At 37.2% G+C, this 26,741-nt stretch overlaps 1 protein-coding gene across 4 annotated transcripts in view; it reads left to right on the top strand.

The window, feature by feature from the left end:
• PLS3 (plastin 3) overlaps window positions 1-26,741 on the top strand; it is a 91,124-nt gene that overhangs the window by 19,494 nt on the left and 44,889 nt on the right. Inside the window, exon 1 of one of the 4 annotated variants that reach the window (XM_019625486.1) lies at window positions 13,305-13,410. The exons of the other annotated variants lie outside the window; for them this stretch is intronic. The gene's annotated coding sequence lies outside the window, so the exon portion shown is untranslated. Of the gene's footprint in view, window positions 1-13,304; window positions 13,411-26,741 lie in introns of those variants that run through there. 4 annotated transcript variants of the gene reach the window in all.

Below are 26,741 nucleotides of genomic sequence, written 5' to 3'. Positions count from 1 at the left end.
GTTGCTTCACTGGCCCATGTTGGTATTATCATTGCGCTCTTCCCGGGTGAGGCATTCGGTCGCCGGCCGCTCACAGCGACTCTTGGCAGCTCATGCTGGCTGCCGGCCACTCACGGTAGCTTACAGTAGCCCCTACGCCATCGCTGGTGACTCACAGCAGCCCAGCTCCAGGTCAACCTGTTGTTCACCATCTTAGCTATAGAGGGCATTGTCACTGGCCCTCATGTGGAATTTGAACCGGGGCCCTGCCGCTCAAAGCCAGCATCCCAAGGCAACTCTTAACCAACGTGCCACTTGGCCGGCCTATGTATACATATTTTGAGAAAGGAGAAAACTATTAAAATTGTAATACTCAATATATACCGATAACAAAAGATGAATACAAGTCATGTTTGACTTGTGCAATTACAAGAGGTGCTCAAAGTGGTTACCATCCTCGTAAATTGTTCCAACACCATAGCGAAAGAAGCAGGACTTGCTGTGCTAGGCCTCCCGGATCTTCCCTTGTGCACATCACACACAGTACCATGCATCTCAAACTTATCACAAATGCGTGCAATTGTTAGGTGTGTTGGAGGTTCTGTTGCGTACTCACACCTCCATTGTTGTTGTACTTCCATAACATTTTCGAATTTCAAATACCACTTCAAAATGGTCTTGTGCTCTTTGAACAACAACCGTGCTTCCACCATTTTCTTTGACTGACCTTCCTGTCACATGGTGATGCTAGCATTCATTTGATTAATGCCATCTTTTGAGCGAACATCATAATACACATTGCTACCATAATTCAACACAACTTCAAAAAGCAATACACAGATAACACTGCTTAAAATGTGTATACATTTTTTGGCAACCCCAGTATAAGCGATTTGTTTCTTCTCCATCTACTCCTAACTTTGTTTAGGTAATAGTCACAGCTACAGCAAATGTACAGCCACGTATCCTGTGATTGGAAAAAAGGTGTAATTTAAGGAAGAAAGCAATATAATGGCACTCATCATAAACAGATATCCCATTTTCTTCACATACAAGTTATATGTATTTTTTATATTTATTTGGCCTAACAAGAGACTTTAAAGCTCATTCTCTAAAGCAGTGAATTCTTAGAGCCATGAGCTTGGGCCAGTCGACCCCATCAAAAGAACCTTGCTAGTGGCTTTAGCCAATTTCTGAGATAATAGTACCAGGGAGAGGGATAAACTAGAAGAGGGAGGAAGCTACTCTTGTGTGGATAACTTTTTGCTAACTATGATTTTCAGCAAGTGAAGGCCACAGAAGCCCTTTGATTCGCGGCGGAACTAATTATAATGAGACTTTATTAGCTATAGTCCCCCCTTATCTGCAGTTTCACTTTCCGAGATTTCAGCTACCTGCGGTCAGTCACGGTCTGAAAATATTAAATGGAAAATTCCGTAAATAAACAATTCATTCTGAGTAGCGTGATGAAATCTTGGGCCATCCTGCCAGAGGTGAATCATCCCTTTGTCCAGTATATCCACACTATATATGCTCCTGTCCATTAGTCACTTAGTAGCCATTTCAGTTATCAGATCAACTGCCACAATATCACAGTGTTTGTGTTCAAGTAAACCTTATAGTAAGTAGCCTAATGGTATGTCACAGTGCCTATGTCTTTCACCTCACTTCATCTTATTACATAGGCATCATATCTTCTCACCCCATAGGTACTGTATCATCTCATCATGACAGGAAGGGTGAGTACAGTACAATAAGATATTTTGAGGTAGACCACATTCACATAATTCTTATTTCATTTTATTATTGGTTATTATTAATCTCTTACTGTGCCTAATTTATAAATTAAACTTTATCATAGGTATGTATGTATAAGAAAAACCATAGTGTATATTGAATTCAGTACTATCCACTGGGGGTATCTTGGAATTGTATCTCCTGTGGATAAGGAGGGGAACTCCTGTAGCAGGTATCAGTTTGCCAAATAAAATACTGAGCAAGCAACACTGGTCAGTTATAATTCAATCTCTAGAGGTCTGACCTAGCATAGTGTTATGTTTATGGATTCAACTCTGTCCTCAAAGAAGTACAATTGGGGCATCTCAGCAAAAATAAAATAAATAGAATTTATGGGGCATCTCTCATACGTTTGAATAGTAAGGATATATAACACATTATGAGACCACAGTATTTTTGCAGCCAATCTTAAGGATAAATCTACATTGTATTCAGGATTCTGAGTTGGGCCAAATTTAACAATGACCATTATGTGTATAAAATAACAACCATTGTTGTTGAATTAAACGTGCTCTGGAGATTAAAAGAAATTTTTAATTAAACTAATAAAATCTTAATGGCAATATAACCAAAGAAATTAGCATAACCAGAGGAGAATGGGTAGAATTAGAAAATGGTGCAATTGTTGAATTACACCTGGCAAAGGAATCCTAAACTATGGAAAGCCTGGTGGCTGTTTACTTGTCTTAAAAAAACAACTCCAAAGGTATGCACACACAAATTTAGATTTTTCAGCTAGGCCTTTAAGCAGACTGTTCATGACAAACTCTCAGTGAAATAGAATTAATTTGTATTGTGTTTTAAACGTGTATATATGTGTTTGCAAGAATTACATGGACAAATTAGACAGACAGCGAGTACTTGGTGGTTCTTGAAGTAAATATTGGCAATCTTAAGAACGTTTTATTTGACAGTGAGGCAACAATTTTTCTCTGCGAACATGGCTCCAATAATACTAGCAGAAAATATTTCACATGCAAACATATCTGAACCTCTTCATGGATGCATTTAACACTTTGAAGTGATGGCAACACCTGGTAACAAGTAGAAACCAGAATCTTATAAACTATGGCTTCATGTTACCACTTCATCTGAATTAGTCATTTAAAGGGGTTTTATATGTCTCCCAAAGAACTGACAAGGTTAATCTTGGACTAGGGCAGGCAGGCAGGAAATGCTAAAGCAGCTCTTTCTTTTGAAGGTTTGGTTATTCCTTATGAGGTCAAAAAGAAGTTTGAAAGTTTAGAAAGGTAAAGCAGTGATATCTTGACAGCTGAGTTAGATTTTTCTTTTTTGTGTGGGAAGTTTGAGGGGAAACTATAAAATTCAAAGTTCTTTATACTTTCCATTCCACTTCTTCTCTCTGAAATGCTTTCATTTTCTAAAAGTGGAAGAATTTTAAAAAACCATTTCAGCTGTCAAATATGATCAGGGATTCGGTGTCACTAGAAAGATGTAACCTATCATTTGTTTGGCAAGATTGACTCTCAGGAATCATCCTATTTTGTAGAGTTACCCAATGGAACAGGAGTTAGATGCCTTTTATGTTTATTTGATTTGTATTAAAAGAGCTAAAAGTTTGCTCTAGATTGTGTAATAAACCACTATAGCAAATAACAGTGAGTTAATTCCTTTAGCATGCAATGTCATCATATACTCATTTAACATACTTATTGAGTGCCTACTGTGTGCCAGGCACTGTTCTAGATGCTTGAGATAGATTGGTGAACAAAGCAGACAAATTGTTGCCCTCATAGAGCTTAATAAATATTAACACAATAGAGCAATTTAAAATCATTTAATGCTATCACTCAGCTTTTAAAGATCTTCATTGAATAAGTTTTGAGAACTTTTGCACATTTTATCTGAAGTTTGAATAGGGAAAAATTGACAATTTGTTTGGAACATATGGCAATGAGCTAGAAGCTGATAATTAAAGCAAACATTTGATTTTTTTGATTCTCACTTTCATTTTTCATTTACCAGTGTTATAATTAGACCCCTTAAGTATCTGAAGAAAGTTATGAGTTTAACTTGTGAATTTATTCTTTAGGATGGGCTCAATTTGGGGAGGGGGTGGTGGTGAAAGAACATAGTAGCCCTGGAAATTAAAGTATGGCATTTGTAAACATCGTCTTCTGTCATTTGAAGAATTACAGAATACTTACTGTATTTAATATTCACCATGGAAAATGAATGTACTGCTCAGTTACTTTTGCCTATGTGAGTGAATAGTACAAGAACTGACTCAAAGGAGATGACATGATGGTTCCTGTCCTGAAGTGAAATAAGATGATGGGTTGTGGTGGAAAAATGATGTGGTCATACCCATATTTGTTTACATTTCTTATTCATTTCCTTTTATAGAAGAAAACCAAAGAGAGTCTCATTTCTTATTTTTCAAGTTTCCTTTTTGTATTTTCTTGCCATTTTTTCTTTCTTTTCTCTTAAAATTGCATAATGATTTGCAATTCAATTGGCTCAAGTTATGCTTTGCAATAATATAAGTACCCCTTAGACTGATCATAGTGGAGGCATTATACCCATTTTAGGGAATTAATTACATATATGGACACATACCCTCTGAGCCCTTTGGGTGTGAAAGACAAGTTTCATAAATCTTTATATTTCCTGATGCCATCTCTAGTACAGTGCCTTTCAGAGAGTGGATGCTCATTCAGTGTTTGTCTAGTGAATGAACACAAGCCAGAAATTTTATTTTTGCTTTCCAAAATGCCAGATACTTTCTTATAAGCATACAGAATTTTTAAAAACTTATTTTCATGGAAAATTTGAAACATACAAAGTAAAATACCATAATGAACCCCTTCAGCTTCAAAAATGATCACAATTTGACCAATACGCTATACATCTGAAGATGAAGTAGAATAATATTGAATGTCAATTATAATTATACAGACACACGCAAACACACACACGCAAACACACACACGCAAACACACACACACACACAGGGTGCCAAAAAATGTATACACATTTTACGAAAGGAAAACTCTATTAAAATTGTAATATTCAATGTATACCGATAACAAAAGATGAATACAACTCACGTTTGACTTCTGCAATTACAAGAGGTGCTCAAAGTTATTACCATCAGCGTCCAGAAACTTCTGATTCCAGCGAACTACTGCTTGAGCAATGTTGACCAAAGTGTCCACTTGTATACACTTTTTTGGCATCCTCTGTATATATATAGTCACAGGACGTGGAGTATAGCATAGTGAAGACAGTCAATGGTATTGTATTAACAGCTATATACGATGTCAGAGGGGTAGTAGATTGGGGGTGAGGGATTATCACTTTGTCAGGGGTGTAAATGTCTAACTATTACATTGTTTTGTACACCTGAAACTAATAAAAAATTGAAAAAAATGTACACTTGAAAAAAAATTATCAATATTTGATATTCTTATTTTATCTTTTCTCTCCCCTTCTTTTTTATTTGTGATTTGGATTTGCTTTGAAATAACCCACATATTATTTTACCCACAAATATTATAATGCACTTAGTTTTTAATATTTTTAATCAGTAATAAGTTCTGCATTTCATATAGAGTTTAACTTCCTCTTCTAGCTTATGTCAGAGAAGGAAACTTACTGTTTATCAAGAGAAAAGTCTGATTTGTTACATATGAACTGGATATTTTTAAGAAGTTTTATAACAAATATATTGCCTTTCTTAATCTTTTTTTCTTTTAAGATTTTATTGGGGAGTTAGGCTGTCCTTTTGTTCTTCAGTCTAGTTGTGGAGGATGTTGCTTCACAGGACCATGTTGGTATCATCATTGCACTCTTCCCCGGTGAGGCAGTCGCTCGCCTGCCATTGGATGGCGGCTCATGGCAGCTCACAAAAGCTACTGCCAGCTGCTGGCCAGCCCCACTGTAGCCTACGCCATTGCCGGCAACTCACGGCAGCTCAGCTCCAGGTTGAGCTGTTGTTCACCATCTTAGCTGTAGAGGGCAGTGTCACTGGACCTCATATGTGGGATCCGAACCGGGGCCCTGCTGCTCAGAGCTGGCATCCCAAGCCAACTCTTAACCAACGTGCCACTCGGCCGGCCCTTAATCTTTTTAAAAAAATATATTAAAAGTTTCTAAGACCTGAAACCATAAAACTCCTAGAAGAAAACATAGGCAGTAAACTTTTTGATATTGCTCATAGTAATATTTTTTCTGATATGTCACCTGAGGCAGGGAAACAAAAGAAAAAGTAAACAAATGGGACTATGTAAAACTAATAAGTTTTTGTACAGCAAAGGAAACCATCAACAAAACGAAAAGGCAACCTACTGAATGGGAGAAGATATTCACCAATGATACATCTAATAAGGTGTTAATATCCAAAATTTATAAAGAATTCAAGCAATTTAACCCCAAAAAAACTAACAACCCAATTAAAAAATGGGCACAAGACGTTTCTCCAAAGAGGATAAACAGATGGCCAATGGACATATGGAAAGATGCTCAACATCACTAAGAATCAGAGAAATGCAAACTAGAACCACAATGAGATATCATCTCACACCTTTCAGAATGATTATCAATAAATCAACAAATAAGTGTTAGGGAGGATGTGGAGAAAAGGGAATCCACGTGCACTGTTGGTTGGATTGCAAATTGGTGCAGCCACTATGGAAAACAGTTTGGAGATTCCTCAAAAAATTAAAAGTAGAACTACCTTATGACCCAGCAATTCCACTACTGGGTATTTACCCAAAGAATTCGAAAAGATATATGTACCACTATGTGCACTGCAGTGCTATTTACAATAGCCAGGATATGGAAGCAACCTGAATGCCCATCAATAGACGATTGAATAAAGAAATTGTGGTACATATATATAATGGAATATTACTCGGCAAAAAAAAATGAATGAAATTATACCATTTGCAACAACATGGATGGACCTGGAAGGTATTATGCTAAGTGAAATAAGTCAAATACAGAAAGACAAATACTATATGATCTCACTTACATGTGGAATCCAAAGAAGAAAATAAATGAACAAATAACACAGAAATAGACTCATAGATGCAGGCAACAAGCTGATGGTTGCCAGATGGGAGGGTGTAGGGTGACAGGGTGAATAAAGTGAAAGGATTAAGAAGTACAAATTGGTAGTTACGAAATAGTTGTGGGGATAAAATAAAGCATAGAGAATATAGTCAATAATATGGTAATGACTATGTATAGAGCAAGGTAAGTAAGTACTAGACTAGTCAGGGCCATTGCTTCATAAATTATATAAATGTCTAATCACAATGCTGCACATCTGAAGCTAATATGAAACATATTGAATGTCAACTGTAATTGAAAAATTAAAAAGAGTAATTTGAAGGGGGAATAAGAGGTTCACCTTTCCAGGTATAATACAAACAAGTCATGGGGATGTAACATACAGCTTAGGGAATATAGTCAGTAATATTGTGATAGCATGGTACAGTGTCAGATGGTTGCTGGACTTATCATGGTGATAACTTCTTTAGGTATATAAATGTTGAAGAACTAGGATGTACACCTGAAACTAATATACTGTATGTTAGCTATATATATTTTTTATATTATTTTCTTTTTTATTAAATTTATTGGGGTGACAATGGTTAATAAAATTATATAGGTTTCAAGTGTACATTTCTATAATATAGCAATTCCTCTCTTGGGTATCTACCTCAAAAATCAGAAAACATTTATCTGTAAAGATTTAGCTGCTCTGAAGTTCATTGCAGCGTTATTTACAGTGGCCAAGACATGGAAATAACCAAGGTGTCCTTCAATAGATGATTGGATAAAGATGTGGTACATATACACAATGGGATACTACTCTGCCATAAGAAAAGATGAAATACTGCCATTTCCTACAATATACATTGATCTTGAGACTACCATACTAAGCAAAATAAGCCAGACAGAAAAAGTTAAGAACCAATGACTTCACTGATATGTGGGATGTAAAACTGAAAACAACAAAGGAACAAGGCAAACAAATGAAGAAACAAAAACTCATAGAAACAGGCAATAAAAACTTCAGTGGTGGGCTGGCCGAGTGGTACGATGGTTAAGAACTGGCTTGGGACGCCAGAGGGCCCCGGTTCGGATCCCACATATGAGGGCCAGTGACACTGCCCTCCACAGCTAAGATGCTGAACAACAGCTCAACCTGGAACTGGGCTGCCATGAGTCGCCGGCAACGGCATAGGCTGCAGCCCCTGTGGCAGTGGGTTGCCATGTGCTACCGTGTGTAGCCAGCAGCCAGCGTGAGCGGCCAGCAGCCGCAGTGAGCGGCCGTCCAGAAGCCGGCGACTGATCTGCCTCGCCCGGGAAGAGCGCAATGATGGTGCCAACTTGGGCCAGTGAAGCAACGTCCTCCACAACTAGACTGAAGAACAAAACGACAGCAAATTGTCTGTTCCCCTTCCCCTAATTCCCCAGCACTGTTCCCATCCCCCCAATTCCCCAATAAAAATCTTAAAAAAAAAACTTTAAAAACAAAACAAAACAAAAAACTTCAGTGGTTACCAGAGGGTAAGGGAGGATGTAGAAGGGGGGAAAGGAGATCAAATATATGGTGATGGATGTTAGCTATTTTTTTAATGAAATCTTTTAGAAATATATTAAAAGTTTCTAAAATACACTCCTGATAAATTCATGTCCCATGGACATGAACCTGATTCTGCAAAATGTGCTTTGGAGTAGATAATCTGTATATTGTTCCCCTCAGAATTGATATTAATGTATTAAATTTTCTTTTCACAATTCAACAGCACAGGACTCACAATAAAAACTTATTCTGGGGCTGGCCGAGTGGCGCGATGGTTAAGAACTGGCTTGGGATGCCAGAGGGCCCCAGTTCGGATCCCACATATGAGGGCCAGTGACACTGCCCTCCACAGCTAAGATGCTGAACAACAGCTCAACCTGGAACTGGGCTGCCGTGAGTCGCCGGCAACGGCGTAGGCTGCAGCCCCTGTGGCAGTGGGTTGCCATGTGCTACTGTATGTAGCCAGCAGCCAGCGTGAGCGGCCAGCAGCCGCAGTGAGCGGCCGTCCAGAAGCCGGCGACTGATCTGCCTCGCCCGGGAAGAGCGCAATGATGGTGCCAACTTGGGCCAGTGAAGCAACGTCCTCCACAACTAGACTGAAGAACAAAACGACAGCAACTTGTCTGTTCCCCTTCCCCCAATTCCCCAGCACTGTTCCCATTCCCCCAATTCCCCATTTAAAAAAAAAAACTTATTCTGTTAGCATAATACCCTCTGGGTCCATCCATCTTGTTGCAAATGGTAAGATTCCATTCTTTTTTATGACAGAGTAATACTCCATTGTATACAAGTATAGGTGCCATAATTTCTTTTTCTTTTTTTAAAAAGATTTTTATTGGGGAATTGTGGGATGGGAACAGCGCTGGGGAATCGGGGGAAGGGGAACAGAGAAGTTGCTGTCCTTTTGTTCTTCAGTCTAGTTGTGGAGGATGTTGCTTCACTGGCCCAAGTTGGCACCATCGTTGGGCTGTTCCCGGGCGAGGCAGATCAGTCGCTGGCTTCTGGACGGCCGCTCACTGCGGCTGCTGGCCGCTCACGCTGGCTGCACACGGTAGCCCATGGCAACCCACTGCCACAGGGGCTGCAGCCTACGCCGTCGCCGGCAACTCACAGCAGCCCAGCTCCCGGTCAAGCTGCTGTTTAAAAAAAGGCTCTTAAAATCCTTCCTTTTCACCAACATGTTGGTGGGAGACCACATTTTCTTCATGTGCTTGAATCAAACAACATATGAGCTATTCCTTTGTATGATTTTATTAGCTATGAACAGAACACAGATGTCTTTTTTTTCCAGTTTCATTGAGTTATACTTGACATATAACATTGTATTAATTTAAGGTGTAAACATGATTTGATATTTATATATGTGAAATGATCACCACAATAAACATACTTAACATCCATTACCTCACATAGTTATAATTTTTTTCTTGTAAGGAGAAGTTTTAGGATCTACTCTCAGCAACTATCAAATACAATTTAGTATTGTTAACTATAGTCACTACGGATGTCTTTTAAATCAGTTCCTTGCCCCATGTATAGTTCAGTTGATAAATTTTTAAGGACTCGTACTTAAAACTACCATCCATTTATTTCAGCGTTTTCTTTTAGTGATTAGGACAAGGTATATAATATATAATAAGACGTACTATTCTAAAATTTTAACAGATTTGATTACTTTGTTATGCAAATACAGAGCTAATAAAGACTTATTGGGGAGGCATACCGTGAAAGTTGCCATTAAGATATTTTATGATTTATTGTCCCCCAAAATATGAAAAAAATGATTATATAAACCAGATCTACTTGATTGTTAAAACTGACACATCCATGCACCAGAAGTTTGTGTGCCTAATACTGTTCCTACTATACATTTCTTAAACTTACTAATACAGTCCAAAATTACAGTAGTAATTTCCTGCATGTTAATTTGGTACCTGTTATATGTTAGATTCCTTTGCTTGAATGCTTCTCTCACTGTGGGTGTTATCCCTTAGTTTGTTTGCTTTCTACTTGTAAGTCATGAAGATTGGTAAACTATTTCAGTGAAGGACAATGCATCATTGTTATTGAGGCGTGTCATTAAGCACAGTGGGAGAGGCCTCCAGTGTACAGGCCACACGTAGAAAGAATATCCAGGTACTGGGTGTGGTGGAGAGCATGACGTTTGAAGAAAAATTGGAAGAGACTTTAAAAATACTGTGTCTCGGTCTTGTGTTCTAAGTGTATATTACACTGATACGTCTATGAAATGCTCATGCAGCTTTGGGTGTGCCTTTTTTCTTCCTTTCCACTCTGAGGGGTGTGCATTTCCACAGGTGTATGTGTGTGAACTTTTAACATGTATTTTTGTAGCATCAGAAAGAGAAGGGGAGAGAGTGCACTTTATGTGTATAGATAAAGTATAGGTTTGTTTCCATTGGCTTTCCTCAGCATTCATCATGATGAATTTGAAATTCAGTGTGAAAGTTGTTTTTATTCTGTGGCCTGGTTATAAAAATGTGAAATGTATTACACAACCCTTGCCACCATCTTCTATTCCCAAATCAATTTTCATTACCTGTAGTAAAAATAGAAATTCTCTTCACACACAGTCACTCACAGGCTCATACACAAACACATTCCTTCCCCAATTCTGTACACCCACACATACCTCAGATTATGAGTGAGACATTTAAAAGGTTACAAATGGGCCACAGATTAAAACTGGTTTAATTACTGATGTGATAGAACTCTTTTAGGAAATGTCCTAGTAGTTACTAAGCAGAAGATAGCATTTTTGAGGAGAGGATCCATTCCTAGAACTTTGACCACAGTGTTTTGCAGTTTAAATGGATTCTATTATGATATGGTGAATAGACTTCAAAATTAGCGACATGGTATTGACAGATTTTACTCTGAGCAAAGATTAGCCTTAGAGTTCAGAAAACTAGAAAGCATATATACACACATACACACACTCCAGATGACCAGGAAAAGGAAAGTCAAGAAAGTCGTTTCTAGGTAGTGTTACCACTGAAGAAGTCAGTAGCTCTCGGGACAGACCCATCTGAGTAGTTTGAAACACAAGTGTGGCCAAAAAAAAAGAAAGTAAGGCTGGAAAAACCCAACATTTCTGGTCTAACACTGATACTGTCTTCTTACCTGAGGCAATTGCCTGTGCCCCAATTTTCTCTGTCTCTAAAATGTATAATACAAACATGTATATCCTTTCTTCCAGGTAGCTCAAAGTGCGTGAGAGAGTTTTACTATGTCATGTATTCCCTTGACAGGCCACAGGGAGATAGTGCTATGCTTGTTTCACAAATGGTGAAATTGGGACTTGGGAAAGTTGAAGAGGCTTCATGTAGTGAGTGAGTCAGCAATGCAGACATGGAAAAACATGTCCTCTGGCTCCTGCTGCAGGATTGTGTTGCCTTTTGATATTTTATGTGGTTTTTGTGATTGATGAAATAAAGTGCTTCCATTAAGGAGACAAAATGTAATCCAGTGTCTGCTAATGAAAGTGACGAGGACAGGAGAACACTCTGCCTCATAAAAGGGACTGTTCCAATCTTTTTCACAAATTAGTACATTGTGAGTCGCCTCCTTATTCTGAGAATTCAGTATATTATCATAGAAGTTCTTCACTGTGTTTGCTTTATTTTATTGATAAAGGACTGGAGTAGCTGTTTTCTCACTTTCATTCCTATTAGGTAGATAGAGCAGATGCTATTATGCATGTTATACCCCGGACAGATTATAATAATGGCTGCCACTTACTGAGCACCTTGCTGGAGCCAGATGCTCTAATATACTTAGATCGGCTCATTTAATCATCATAGCAACCTTGTGAAGTATGTGGATTAGCTTCAGTTATAGATATGAACATGGGGCTCAGAGAAGCTATGTAATTTGTTCAATGTCACACAGACTTCACATTTGTTAGACTCCTAAGACCCTGATGCTTCCATTGCCCTCCATTTCCTTTCAAATGATTGTCAATATTAAAAATGGCCTCCTGAGCCTAGTGCATTACTCCTATTGATTTTCTGTTCTCTCCCATACAAGGCACTCACAACAAACCAGTTGCTTCCTTTAGTAATTGACTGTTTAGAATTCCTAGATAAGTTAAACGGCAAATTTCAATAATAAGAATAGCTGTGATCACCTAATGCTTACCATGTGCCAGGCTATGATCTAAATTTTGAACACATTATATCACTTTAGCATCACAACAATGTACAAAGTAGTCACTATTATCATTCCTGGATAAGAAAACAGAAGCACAAGAGCTTAAAGCAACTTGCTTAAAGACAGGCACAGCTAGAAAATTGGGGAACCAGGATTTGAACCCAATGTGGCTCCAGAGCTCTTAACTACTCTGCAGTCCTGCCCCTCAATAGAAAATTCATTTCAGCAAATATTGGCTTAGTTCCTATATGCTATGCTGGTAGAAAATATAGTTCCTACAATTAACAGCTTACATTTCAACAGAAAACAAAGTATAGTAGATACAGTAAATGCTACAACGCCTAGCCCATGGAGGGAAAATGTTGTATGAAGGTATGAATAAGTTTGGTTGTAAACGAATAATAGAGAACATAAGTAGTCAGAGAATTAATTTGCCTTTCTAAGTAATGCACTTCACTATAGACAAGTGACTTGGGCACTGGGGAGAAGCTAGTTCCATAAGTTCTAAAATAAGCAGGTTACTTGGCTAATGTTCAAACTCTAAATAGGTATGTGGGTTGTTGCTATTTGACCTGAACCAACTTTAAATTCCCTAGTGTTCTTGCATGATTTCAGTAGCTCTGGAATGACAAGATTAACGTTTCTCTAAATGTTGTGAAGTTAGAATTTATTAATATTTGGCAAAATACTGTGAGGCCGACAGGAAGGAGATTCATACGTATTATTATATATCATTCTTTTGTCAGGGTGTTCCCTTTTTCTAGCAGGAAGTGTTATGACTTGCTCTCTAAAGTTGCAACTGTAAGAAGAATGTTGGATTTCCAGATTGGTGCTCTGGGCGTGGGAGGTTCCTTCTATTAGTGCTGCCGAGAAAGAAACAGGTTTGCTCTCACCTTTGCAGAAGGGTAACTATTTTAATATTATTTTATTAGGCTCTACCTTTTAGATTACTGAATACTTAAGCAGAAATTTACTTTTAAAAAGTTGAAATTCTTAGGTATATTTGGGTAGTTAAACATTTGGAGACACTCTGAATCTTACTTATTCAAGTAGAATCAAATTTAAGAGAAAAATTTGAAGTTTAGAATCTAAGCTGTTCTCTATATCTTCTGTCTTTTCTTTATTTTGTGAGTGTTTTAGGGACTTTGTACATTTTTTTTAAATTGGTTTCGAAATCTTAATTGTATAGCCGTATCTATCAAGTTAGATGGCCAAAGGTTTAAATGACAGAAACTGTTACTATATGTTTTGGGGGATGGGGTGGGATTTCAAAAGCCTTTGGTCCCTGTTAAATAGTTTTTCAATATTCAATGAAATAGAAGATGAGCTAGCTGTCATGACAACATGTCCTGATGATAGATTGGTATTCTACACTTACAAAATGACTTATGACAAACAGGTGTCCTAGTGTTTATTTATGTTTTACAAAATAAATGAAAATTATTGTTGATGAAATGTTAGTGGTGATATTTTATAACATGGTAGTGATACTGATTTTTGGTGCTCACAAACTCACCAAGGTATTCCTTCACATGGTGATCCTATAAGTTTTATTTCTCCTTGTTTCAATATAGCTAGTTATATAAATCCCGACCCCAAGTTAAAGGTAACCTCTCAGAGTGGTTGTCTTTCATATACCTGTATGAAGTAAAAAGTGAAGTGTGAAACAAAATAACCTAGTTTTCAATGAACAAGTACTGTATTTGAGAACATATAAACAGGGTATGTAACACTACAAGGGGTGCTTTCAGTGGCTAATAGATAAGCTCTCAACTTAGCTCAAAGTCTAAGCTAAAATTGTATCTTTAGTGATTCCTGAGTTGTACTCATACATCATAATATTTGGTTGGAGTTGAAGCATGTTAACTAGTCTAATCTTGCCTTGTGGGTGTGTGTGTGTGTGTGTGTGTGTGTGTGTGTGTTACCCTTAGACTCAATGTTAATTTTCTAAAGAAAGGAGAATGGAAATACTCATCAGGTGTGAAGGTTAATTAATTTCATTAGCAGCAGATAAATGTTTTCAGAAATTATTCAGATATTTTTGAAAAGTCGAGGTTTTCTTAGGAAATATGGAAGGCATTAGAAGGCCTTTTAAAAGGGGAGTGCACTATTTCAATCCAAGCACTTAATACACCTTAGCTTTGTAAAGATGGGGGAAGGAATAGTGTCATTTTGTTGTGTCTTTGGGTTTGATATAGTGTTCTTCATCACAAGCAAAGGGGCTTTTAGGGTATAATTAAGATGTACATTAAATATCTACAAAATTCCTGTCTGGCAAGGATTTAAAAGAATGTTTTCAATCTGATTAAATTGAATTGAATATTTCTATTATTGGGACGTTGTTATTTTTAAATAGTTAATAAGTACCAAAAAAGGAAAAGAGAAACTTTTACTCAAAATGGAGGTATTTGATATTTTTCCAGGAAATGACACAGGATTGGGCACTCCTTTGGATTTAAGTGACTCATAGGTATCAGTGCTTGAAAAAAAGATCAGTTAGAATCTCGCTAGATTCTAAAATAGAATGAAGATATTTCCAGAAAATGAAATCCTGGGATGTCTGCAGTTAGCTTTAAAATAATTCAAAGGAGCGGGGAAGGGATGGGAAGAAGAGGGGGACAGGAAGCAATTGTGGAAAAATCCTGATAAATGTAGAATCTGGATGATAGGTTTATGGGTGTTTGTTGTACTGTTTTCTCTTACCTTTGTATATGTTAAAATTTTTCATAATAAAAAAATGTAAGTGTAGCTTTACTTTGGGGCAATTTACATTTATTTCTAAAGGTTACTTGTATCTATAAATTGCAGGTTTGACAAAACATGATTTGTACATGATGTGTATTATTGTGAAGGTGAAATATGCTGCTTGTTTGATCGCCAAAACAGTTGCAAGTAAAAACTGTTTCTGGGGGAAAAAAACAAACACTTTCTGTTTGACTTTCAGCTATATTCAAAAGACAGGTTGCCAACATCTTGAAGAGTTTTGTAGTATCTTGAAGTATTAAACAAGAGTTGATAGTTAAAACATGCTAACAGGCCGACTGCATGTGAAGAATGTGGGCACATTATTATGTCTTGACTGTTTTGTTCACAGCTTTCTCTAATAGAGTATGCATTTTAAAAACCTGTTTAGCCTGCGTTATGTTTAAATCTGTTCACTTTCCCTACTTGCTTCCATCAGAGTTTATTCAGCAAACATTTAGTAGGTACATATTGTGAACCAAGATACAAAGTCAAGTACAGTACAGATCCTACTTTCAAGGAGCTCAAGAACTAGGGGAGGAGATAGAGAAGTAGATGGTCTTCACATTGAAAGGAGCTACAGGGATTGGGGGAGGGGAGTTACTGATGAGCACCTATGACTCTGTGGTGCATCTCCTTTTAAACAAACAGGAAATTTGAGATGGCTTAGTTGTAGGTACTAGAGAAGTAGGAAGAAGGCTAAGATAGTTTAGCTTCACTGCGCAGTCCCCCATGCATGACTTTGCAAATACCAGATATCTCTGTTCCCCTGCCCTGTTTTATAACCCTTCATACTTCTCTCAGGCAGCATACCTGCAGGAGATAGCAATCTCTTCTTCATATTAAATAGGAAGCTAATGTTTAACTCTCCTTAAAGTTTTTAGATGAATTCAGGGCAAAACTGCAATGATAGATAGGCTGCTCTTGGGGTTGGATAAAGGGTAGAATTAGCCAACTTCAGTCACTAATAGAGCCTTCCAAAGTTTATTTTTCAATTGATTTGGAATTTGAAACATTTTTATTTATTTATTTATTTATTTTTAGCTGAGTATCAGCGGCTGCTCAGCTCAGGCCGGGCATCGAACCGCTGTTACTCAGAGCTCGCACTCTTGAGCGAGCTCTTAACCAACTGAGCCACTCAGCCGGCCCAAGGAATTTGAAACATTTTATCATGGAAATAGTAGGTAAGGTTTTTCAGGTCCATTCACACAGGTCTCTGAAATGGTATACTAATGTTACCTGAAATGTTATGTTTTTTTGTTCATATTATTTTAATCTAAATGAGTTGTAGAAGCATGGTTGCTAAATACCAGGGGTGCCAAAAATATGTATACACATGACATATTCATCTTTTGTTATTGGTATATATTGAGTATTACAATTTTAATATAGTTTTTTCCTTCCTTAAAATGTGTATACATGTTTTTGGCACCCTCTGTATATCCAGATTTATGTCTCATCAGCCAGTTGCTTTATTCTGTAGTCCCGAATAACCTAACAGCATACATAACAGTACCTCATGGGAAAATACTATCAGTTTCATTTGGCTTTATCTAGTGATGTCCCCTGTTTAGTTTTAGCAATTTGCAGCTGAAATGTCAAGTAGAATTACCAGAAGATCTAGGCTTGAAAAACAACCTTACTAAGTAAAGTATGCTGTACATGTTGGATATTACTGTCAGAGAAGTTTGCTCTCCACATTGACTATAATAAGGAATTTTTGTAATGCCGAGCCACTAAAATAATGAATAGTAAAATCTTTTGCTGTTTCTTCCCTCTGCTTTAACCTTTCCTAAACTTTCAGGACTGGGAACCTGTGACCCGTGTGAGGGCATTTAGAGCTTGACTCACTTGTTTTGACCTTCAGAGTAACAAATCATTAAACTGAGAAAGATGCATATAACCTCTTAAGCTATAACAATTACTCCTTTACCAAGATTCCATTAAAGTTTTCTAGAAGGAAACAAACAAAACTTCAAGCACTTGCTCCTTGGGAAAAATCAGTTGTAACGTTACAAACTGATCATTAAACTATGGGTAGCATAGCGATGGCATATCCATGAAAAAATTCCTAAAATAAAACGTAAATCACATAGATACTTGAGTGTTTGGTTATGTTTATACTAAGACTAAGTTATTAGTACTGATACAATTGGACTGGTTATTCACGGTACTTAGCATTTAAGAGACTGAAATTAAGCAATATTAAATACAATGAAGCAGAAGCTTCATCATTTAGGAATGAATGTGCCACGAGAGAAGGTAAGCATTTGTGTCCTTATTTTTTAAAAGGATAGCCTGTTTTATGTCAGTACCCATTTAACAACATTTTGAAGACTGTAACTTTTAGAACTTACTCTATATATTGTCTTTACTGAACCTGTTGCCTGTATTCTATATTTTCACACTATTAGTTTTGGTGATTTCAGTTCAAGGATTAAGTGAATCCCTTATCCTTTGAGTAATGAAAACAAGTTAGTGTTAGCTAGCGGGATCACTGTCTACATTTTCTGGCAACCATTCATATTTGTCAGTGTCATGATCATATTTATTAGGAGCTTTTAAATAATCTTCCATAGGCTATAAGAGGCATGAGCCTTCTTTCAACAAGGCAGTGTGTAGCCTCTTTGTTTTTGTTTTTATGGTAAGAGTGGTTAATAATCTTCTTTCACACACACTATTTTAATTTTACATTTGCCTAACAGCTCTGTGTCCTGGGTAAAGTCCCTTAACTACCCTAAGCTCTTGTTTTCTTCCCTAATGAAATTTCAGTCACCATTGGCTATTGGACACGCTAGGAATTATCCCTACCCTGAAACATGGAAGGCAGTTGCAATATTTTTTGAGCCATGCCTCTGTTTCCAGCATCTAGTGCTGGATTATTGTGGGAGTACAGGAGAAGATGAAGTTTAGACTCTGTTCTTGAGAAACAAACAATCTTGAAATAGCACTTGCAGAACAAGTAGTTAAACAAGTATGTGTGAGTTGTTGATAAAAGTATGGTTCTCTTTTATGGGGAAGATTATTCTCTTTGACCAAGTTTGAGTATCTGTGTGGAGGAGGCAGATGAATTGAATCAAGTAGGATGGTAGATGTCCCAGCTGCACTGTCCTCACATCCACTTATAGAACTATAGGCAGAAGTCTATAATTAAATTGCTAAATTTTGTTGCAAGATTTTAAATGCTATGGGAGTTGAAGGGAAAGAGCAAGGGGTGGAGTCATTGGGAAACATGGTTTGGGAGAGGATGAGGTTTCTGCTGAACCTTGAAGGGTGGACAGAATTTGGATAGGGAAAGAAGAAAATTAAAGAGGAGGGCATTAGAAGTGTGAGAGGTGGATTCAGAGAGAGGGGGCTCTTACTAGAGAGAGGGAAAGATGGAGGGGCAGGATAAAATACAGGAGTGAATAGGTCATGTTCAGGAAGATGGTTGTGATCAAAAAGCTAATTCTGAGTGTTGTTGAAAGGTAAAACCGGTTAGATGTGACTAGTAAGACCACTTTAGAGGACCTTTGAAAATCACGCAGAGATTAGATAATGTTTAGGCATAAGCAATTATAGCTTCCTGAAAAGGAACTGACCGTGATCAAAATGGTTGTAGGTACTAGTTGTAGATTATTTTTAATTCAAAAGACATTTATTGAGACTGCACTGTGTCCATGCATTATACCAAATGCTATAGTGAATACAGAGATGAGTGAGCTGTATTTCTACTCTAGCAAACTTATAATCTTGTTGGGGAAATAAATTCATTCAGTAAGTCTTTGCTGAGGAGTCTATATAGCATTAATGATTGAGACGACTGACTTTGGTGTCAGGCAGACCTGGCTTTGAGACCTGGCTGTACCTCTTTTTATGTGACTTTATGCAAGTTATTCAAATTCTGTAAGCCTGTTTGCTCTTCTTTAAAATGGGGATAACAATAGCACCTGGTTCATAGAGGTTTTCTGAGAAGTAACTGGCATAATGTATATGGAGTATTTAGTATAGTCCATGTAAATAAGTCCTCCTTAAATGTTAGCTGCTATAATATAAACTTACAATGATATGTTATTGTGTTATTATTATTACCTACTCTGTATACACTGTGATGGGGCTGGGAATATGAGGATGAATTGGATATGGTGCCTTCCATCAAAGAACTTTGCATATAGTATTAAATGCTATCCATGATAGTGACTATTTTCCCCATTCAAAAACTGGTACATATGATCTGAGAGTAAAACAAGATATTTAAAATTGGAGCAGTCTGAAAGAATCCAACATTGGCTGTGATAGAAGAAAACACACAGTTCTGTGAGAGTACTGGGAAGATGGAATTTTTATCTCAGGTGGGGACAAGCTGAAGAGACTTCCTTAAAGGTGCTCTTGAAGAATAGATAGGAGATGAATGAACAGCATTCCACAGAGGAGAAGGACTGAAGGTGAGAAAACACATGGCCTGCTTTGGGAATGGTGTATCTTTTATTCCTTTGTTTTTTAGTTAAATAGGTTTAATTATGAAACAATATTAGGCTGGTAGAAAAAGTTTCCTTCTGATTGTATTTAAATAGAACAGCTCAAAGTATTTAACAGAAATAATAGTTGCGATGAGAGAAAACAAAGAACTTCATTAAGTAGAAAAGACAGGTTGAGGGAGAAAAGGATAAATACAAGTTATAACATTAAGCATTAATCGGCTGTATTCAGCTTCTGGTTTGTTTTCAATTTCAGTTGGCATTCAATATTAGTTTCAGGTGTACAGTATAGTGGTTAGATATTTACATAATTTATGAAGGGATCCCCCAATTAGTCTAGCACCCACCTGGCACTATGCATAGTTATTACAATATTATTGACTATAGGGAATGGGGTATCTATAGAAGTATGATTCAAGGGTGCAGTGCATATAATGGGAAGTAACATTGGAAAGATAGGCATGTCAATACAGAAAAGTGTAGGGCTTTGAATATTGTGCTTAAAAGTTGGGGCTTTCTTTTGCATGGGATATATCATAGATCTGCTCTTCAAGAAGTTAGTGTTAAGATTACATTTGAGGGGGAGACAAGACTGTGGATAGATCCGCTAAAAGGCTTTTGGAATAGGCCAGACATGAGGTGATAAAAGGTATGATGAAAGAATCCAGAATGCTTAGTGATTTACTCCACACTCCCTTTGTTTCTTGTGGCCAAACTTCAGCCTCAAATTTGTAAGCCTGGAGACTGAGGAGAGTGGGTAAGTTGAAAGGGAGACCTGATTTGGCAGGAGAGATAGTTGAAAAGCAGGAAAATAATGTGGGAATAAGTTCAGTTGTAGACACTCAGATTTTCCCAACTGGAATCCTCAGTGACCTTCCTTCTTTCTTGGCCAGAGGATCAAGTCCAGATTTTGACTGTAACCCTTCTAAATTGGACCTGACCTTCCGTTCCAATTGTTTCTGTCACAAACCCTAGGCACAATGCTCCAACCACACTGTCTTTCTCCAACTCCAGAATAGCATTTTCTCTTTATGTCTCTGTGCCTAAAATTCCCTTACAAGTGATGTCTGTCTGAGCAATTCCTACTTACGTTCTAAGATAAAGTTCAGAAGTTACCTTCTCTGGAAAACCTTTCCTGATGCCCACCACTCAGTAAATATGACTATAATAGCACGATAGCACTAAAGTTATATGTTGGTTTTTCCATCTGTTTCTCCCACTAGCAGGAAGCTCTTTGAGAAAAGGGCACTTTGAGTCCTAATTCTTTATATCGGCAGCACCCAACACTACCGAGTACATACTAAGCCTTCAATTAAGACTTGACTATAAATGAATGAGTGGGTGAATATGGTAGACATTCAAGTTGAAATCTTCTAAAGTGATTTGGAAACATGGGACTGGAGCTTGAAAAAGCATAGTAAGAGTAAGTTGAGCTGTAGCTCACTGAGTGTTGACGCCTATCTGACCTGGAGACTAGTGCTGTTGACTTGCTTAACTAGGGAGGAGGCAGGGTGGTGGTTTCTGTTGGTAGAGGTAGGTATGTGAAGTGTGGGTGTTCCAAAGCCCTGCCTGTTTGGGATGGAGGAAGAGGATAAATACCTTTTTTGTTGACCACTGTTGAGTTGTTCACACATAGCAGTGACAGTGGTAGGTTTTTAAAATTTATAGTAAAATAATGTATTCTTCCATGTTTTGTCCACTCTTTGTTGCTGTCTTCATGATACGAGTTTAAGTATGTGTTGCCACATCTCCGATTTAGGCCTTGCTTTCACAGTTTTGTTTAGCTGGCATACTAGTGGCTGGGATAGTCTATGGTGAATGTACCATGCTATTTTCTTTTAGATGCCTTGCAATTTCAAGAAAAAAAAATATAAAGTTCATTATCAACTCTTGATTATCCATGGAAGAGTTTCCCAATGTGTACCCTACCTCCTGGCCCATGTGGTACTGAATGACACAGATTAGTAAATAGATTATTCAGTCCGCTGCATTCCTAAAGTGAATCGACCTAGGAGATGAAAACAGGCACCCCTCCTCATCTTTGTCAAATACCTTTCAGAATTTGAGTAATAGTTTCAGGTAGTTATTTGCAAGTACACCTTTCTCAACAAAGATTTGTGTTTGGGGTTTAACTGTAGTTAAATGAGCCAGTGGAGTGGTTTCATAATCGCCGTATTGTTAGGCAAACTCTGTAATTAGGGATGACTTCATAGGCATAAGATTCCTCTATGGGTGACGCCCTGAATTCAGACCCAGTTGTACACCATATCCTTTTATGAAAAAACAAACAAGGTTTTGTTTGCTTTTGTTTTATTCCCTTATTTGAAAATCTGTTTTCCTGTGTTTCTGATGTTTAGGGAGAGAAGGTTTGCTTTTTTCCTGCTGCTTTTCTCTTTATAGAGGAGGCAGGCCTAGGGACTAGGGAGAGATCAAAGTGCTTTGCAGATGGGAGAATTCAGAAAAATGCAGAGACCCTGGGAGCTCTTACTGTTGATTAATATTTCATTTGGTAAATTTAAATGGAGGGAAATATATTTCTGGTTTTTTAATATCAGCTGTCTCTGTCTCTCTCTCTCTCTCTGTGTAAGTCTGCTTTTCCATGTAAGTAAATTTCACTTTTGTTCGAAGACAGAGGAGAGAAGTCAGACTTTCTTTTTGCCTGTCAATCACAGACTGAACTTGAGGTTAAACCTTTTTGTTCAGCAAGTAGTAACTTTTTTTTTTACCTCTTCACCTTTAGTTTATACAAATTACGAGTCATGTGACAATATTAACAAGTGTACAAATATGTGCTGATGGAAGGAGGACTGACTCTGGGTGGTGAGCACACAATGTGATATACAGATGATGTATTACAGAAATGTACACTTGATAAAAACAATGTATGCTTGAAACCTATATAATTTTACTAACTAACCATTGTCACCTCAATAAATTTAATAAAAAAATATTAACAAGCTGTTGGCTGTTTTTTAAAGTGGTCCTGAAATATTTAATGTAAAATTTGTATTTTTTTAATATATCCTGGCTGCTCTTCAAGTTATGTTTAGAAACTGGCCTTGTGAAGGAGCCAAATTGGGTCATGGGTAAAAGTGGCTGACAGGTTTTCTTTAGGCTTATCCTTCTTAAATAACTTTCACTAAGGGTTATAATTTTTATATATTAAGGAGATATATTATACTCTGTATTCAATAATTATAGGGCAAATGAGAACTCTTCATATATATCCCAATTAAAAGGTTCTTAGAACTTATGCCTTATATAGCCTCTCACAATTACTTAGGCATTCATTTATTCCCTATTTTCTTTTATTAAGGATTTGCAGTTGCTGTATAATACTTTATAGTTTACAATGTGCCTTCACATATGCCATCTTTAATCTTCATGAGACCCTGGGGAAGGAGGTATTATTTATCACTATTTTTAAATGAGGAAACTGAGGCTCAGAAAGATTAAATAAACTTGCTAATGGACACACTGCTAGGAAATAGCAGAGCCCAGGAACTAATTTATGTCTTCTGATTCCACATACAACAGTCTTTCCATTATAACATGAAGAGCAACACCTTGCTACAAAGGCTCAGGATTGAATGAAGTGTCCACAAGGCAATAATGTTGTCAAACCCTGATTTGCTTCATAAGCCCCAGTCTGGGCTGTTCTAGTTGCTTTGAGGAGTACAATGCCCCATGAAGAGGAATACAGCTTCCATAAATTTAATTTATAAGATTTTAATTTTTAAAAATCTGTTCATGCTACCTACCTACCTGGCAATCTTTCCTAAATTATTTAAATGTAATGTTTTCTCCCAAGATAATACTATTTGCTCAGTTTCTTTAAAGATAACCATCAAGACTATGAATAGTCTTAAGGACAAGCTTTTTTTTATTCATAGTGGGAAAAAAACCTGCATTAAATAGCTAAATTAAAAGTTGTGATTTTTATCACCTAAAGCATATATTGTGAGCCTTTTAAATTTGAGTTTGTATTTCGTAGTTTTATCTCAGGTGCTTCAGGATAGCATTTATTTATTTTGTCAAATAATTATAAATAAATGAAATTGAGTTTATTTTTAATATTGTTTTTATTTTTGAATTATAGTTCACATGCAATATTATATCAGTTTCAGGTGTACAACATAATGATAAGACATTTATATAACTTACAAGGTGATCACCCTGATAAATCTAGTACCCATCTGACACCATATATAGTTATTACAATATTATTCACTATATTCCCTATGCTATACTTTACATCCCCAAGACTGTTTCGTAACAACCAATTTGTACTTTGTAATCCCTTCACATTTTTCACCTAGCCCCCCAATCCTCCTCCCAGCTGGCAGCCATGAAAATGTTCCCTAAATCTGTGAGTTTGTTTCTGTTTTGTTTGTTTATTTTGTTCTTTAGATTCCACATATATGTGAAATCATGTAGCATTTTTCTTTCTCTTGACTCACTCTACTCAGCACAGTACTCTCTAGGTTCATCCATGTTATTGCAGATGGCAAGATTTCATTCTTTTTATGGCTGAATAATAGTCCATTGTATACAAGGTCGGACAATTAGGTTCACAAACTCATCCTAGAAAAAGTGCTACATACCTCACTGCTGAATATCACTATGATCACCTTCAAAGTACTCCCCTTGGGAAGCTATGCATTGACACCAGTGCCTAGTCCACCCTTCAAAGCAGTTTTGGAACTCTTTTTCTGGAATGGCCATCAGAGCTGTAGTTGTATTACCCTTGATGTCCTGAATGTCATCAAAATGTCTTCCTTTCAATATTTCCTTTACCTTTGGGTAAAGAAAGAAATCATTGGAGGCCAGATCAGGTGAGTAGGTGTTTCAATACAGTTATTTGTTTACCACCTAAAAACTCCCTCACAGACAGTGCCATGTGAGCTTGTGCATTGTCGTGATTCAAAAGCCATAAATTGTTGGCGAAAAGTTCAGGTCATCTAAATTTTTCATGCAGCTTTTTCAGCACTTCCAAATTGTAAACTTGGTTAACTGTTTATCCAGTTGGTACAAATTCATAATGAATAATCTCTCTGATATCAAAAACAGGTAAGCAACATAGTTGCAACAAGTTTGCAAACTTAATTGTCCGGCCTTGTATATGTACCACTTCTTTATCCATTCATTCATTGATGGACACTTAGGATGCTTCTGTATCTTGTCTGTTGTAAATAATGCTTCAGTGAACACACAGATGCACATGTTCCTTCGAAGTAGTGTTTTGGGTTTCTATGGATAAATACTTTTAAGTGGGATTACTGGATCCTTTTTTGTCTCTTGTTATAGCCTTGATTTTAGTCTACTTTGTATGGTAAAATTATTGCTACCCCAGCTTTTTAAAAATTCATTTCCATTTTCGTGAATATATTTTTCCATCTCATTATGTTCAGTTTGTGTGTACCTTTCAATCTGAAGTATATCTCTTATAAGCAGCATTTAAGAGTCTTGTTTTCTTATCCATTCAGCCACGGTATGTCTTTTGATTACAGCATTTAATCCATTTACATTTAAAGTAATTGTTGATAGATATGCAGTTATTGCCATTTTATTATTCATATTTTTATCTTTTTTGGGGGGGTGGGGGTCTTAAGTCCCTCTAAATTCCTTGTAATACTGGTTTGGTGGTGAGGAACTCCTTTAGCTTTTTCTTCTCTGGAAAACTCTTTATCTGTCCTTCGATTCTAAAAGATAGCTTTGCTGGGTAGAGTCATCTTGGTTTTTGATCCATGCTTTTCATCACTTTGAGTATTTTCTGCCAATCCCTTCTGGCCTGCAAAGTTTCTGTTGAGAAATCAGCTGGCAGTCTTATGGGGAGTCCCTTGTAGGTAACTCACTGCTTTTCTCTTGCTGCTTTTAAGATTCTCACTTTGTCTTTAACCTTTAGCATTTTAATTATGATGTGTCTTCGTGTGGGCCTCTTTGGGTTCATCTTGTTTGCGACTTCCTGCAGTCCCTGGATTTGTATGTCTAATTCCTTTGCCAGGTTAGGGAAGTTTTCAGTCATTATTTCATCAAATAGGTATTCAATCTCTTTCTGTCTCTCTTCTCCTTCTGGTACCCCTGTGATGTGAATGCTGGTATGCTTGATGTTGTCCTAGCGGCCCTTTAAACTATCCTCATTTCTTTGGATTCTTTTTTTCTGTTTTCCCTTCTGTTTGGGTGTTTTTTGCCACTTTATCGTCCAAATTGCTGATTTGATCCTCTGCTTCATCTAATCTACTGTTGATTCCCTCTAATGTACTCTTTATTTCACTTATTATATACTTCATTTTTGACTGGTACTTATTTTTAGGTTTTCTATCTCCATTTTTGTGTTCCCTATCTCTTTGTAGTTTTCCCTGAGATCATTAAGCATTCTTATAACCAGTATTTTGAACTCTGCATCTGGTAAATTCCTTGTCTCCATTTTCCTTAGTTCTTTTTCAGGAGCGTTGCTCTGTTTCTTCATTTGGGAAATATTTCTTTGTCTCCCCATTTTGGTGGCCTCCCTGTGTTTGTTTCTATGTATTAGGTAGGGTAGCTATGTCTCCCGGTGTTAGTAGAGTGGCCTTATGTACTAGGTGTTCTGTGGGGCCCAGTGGCGGAGTCTCCCTAGTCACCTAAGCCAAGTGCTCCAGGTGTGTCCCTTGTGTGGGTTGTGTGTGCCCTCCTGTTTCAGTTGAGCCTTGGTTGCTGTTTGCGTGTCAAGGGAGGGATTGACCAAACTTGCCTGGGAAGGTTGTTTTAGACATACATTCATGTTCTGATTTTTAAAAAATTCTTATTCAGGCATGCCTCTTAATGTCTCCTGTAAAGGAAAAATCTGAGTTATAGATGTAAAAGAAGTCACTTTACACTTTTCATTAAGACAGTTAGACAGGAATAAGAAATTAGAAAACTTGAGATTATACTTTGGGTTTTCTAATGCTGCATTGTGTATATATATACATATATAAGCTGAGCCGTCCTGCCACCTGTTGACAGCTCGGCTTGGGCCGGGAATTGAACCGGCAACCCTGTTGCTCAGAGCTCACACT

This window comes from Hipposideros armiger, unplaced genomic scaffold, assembly GCF_001890085.2.
Source record: "Hipposideros armiger isolate ML-2016 unplaced genomic scaffold, ASM189008v1 scaffold_630, whole genome shotgun sequence".
Taxonomy (NCBI): domain Eukaryota; kingdom Metazoa; phylum Chordata; class Mammalia; order Chiroptera; family Hipposideridae; genus Hipposideros; species Hipposideros armiger.
This window is presented reverse-complemented; position numbering and strand designations above follow the sequence as displayed.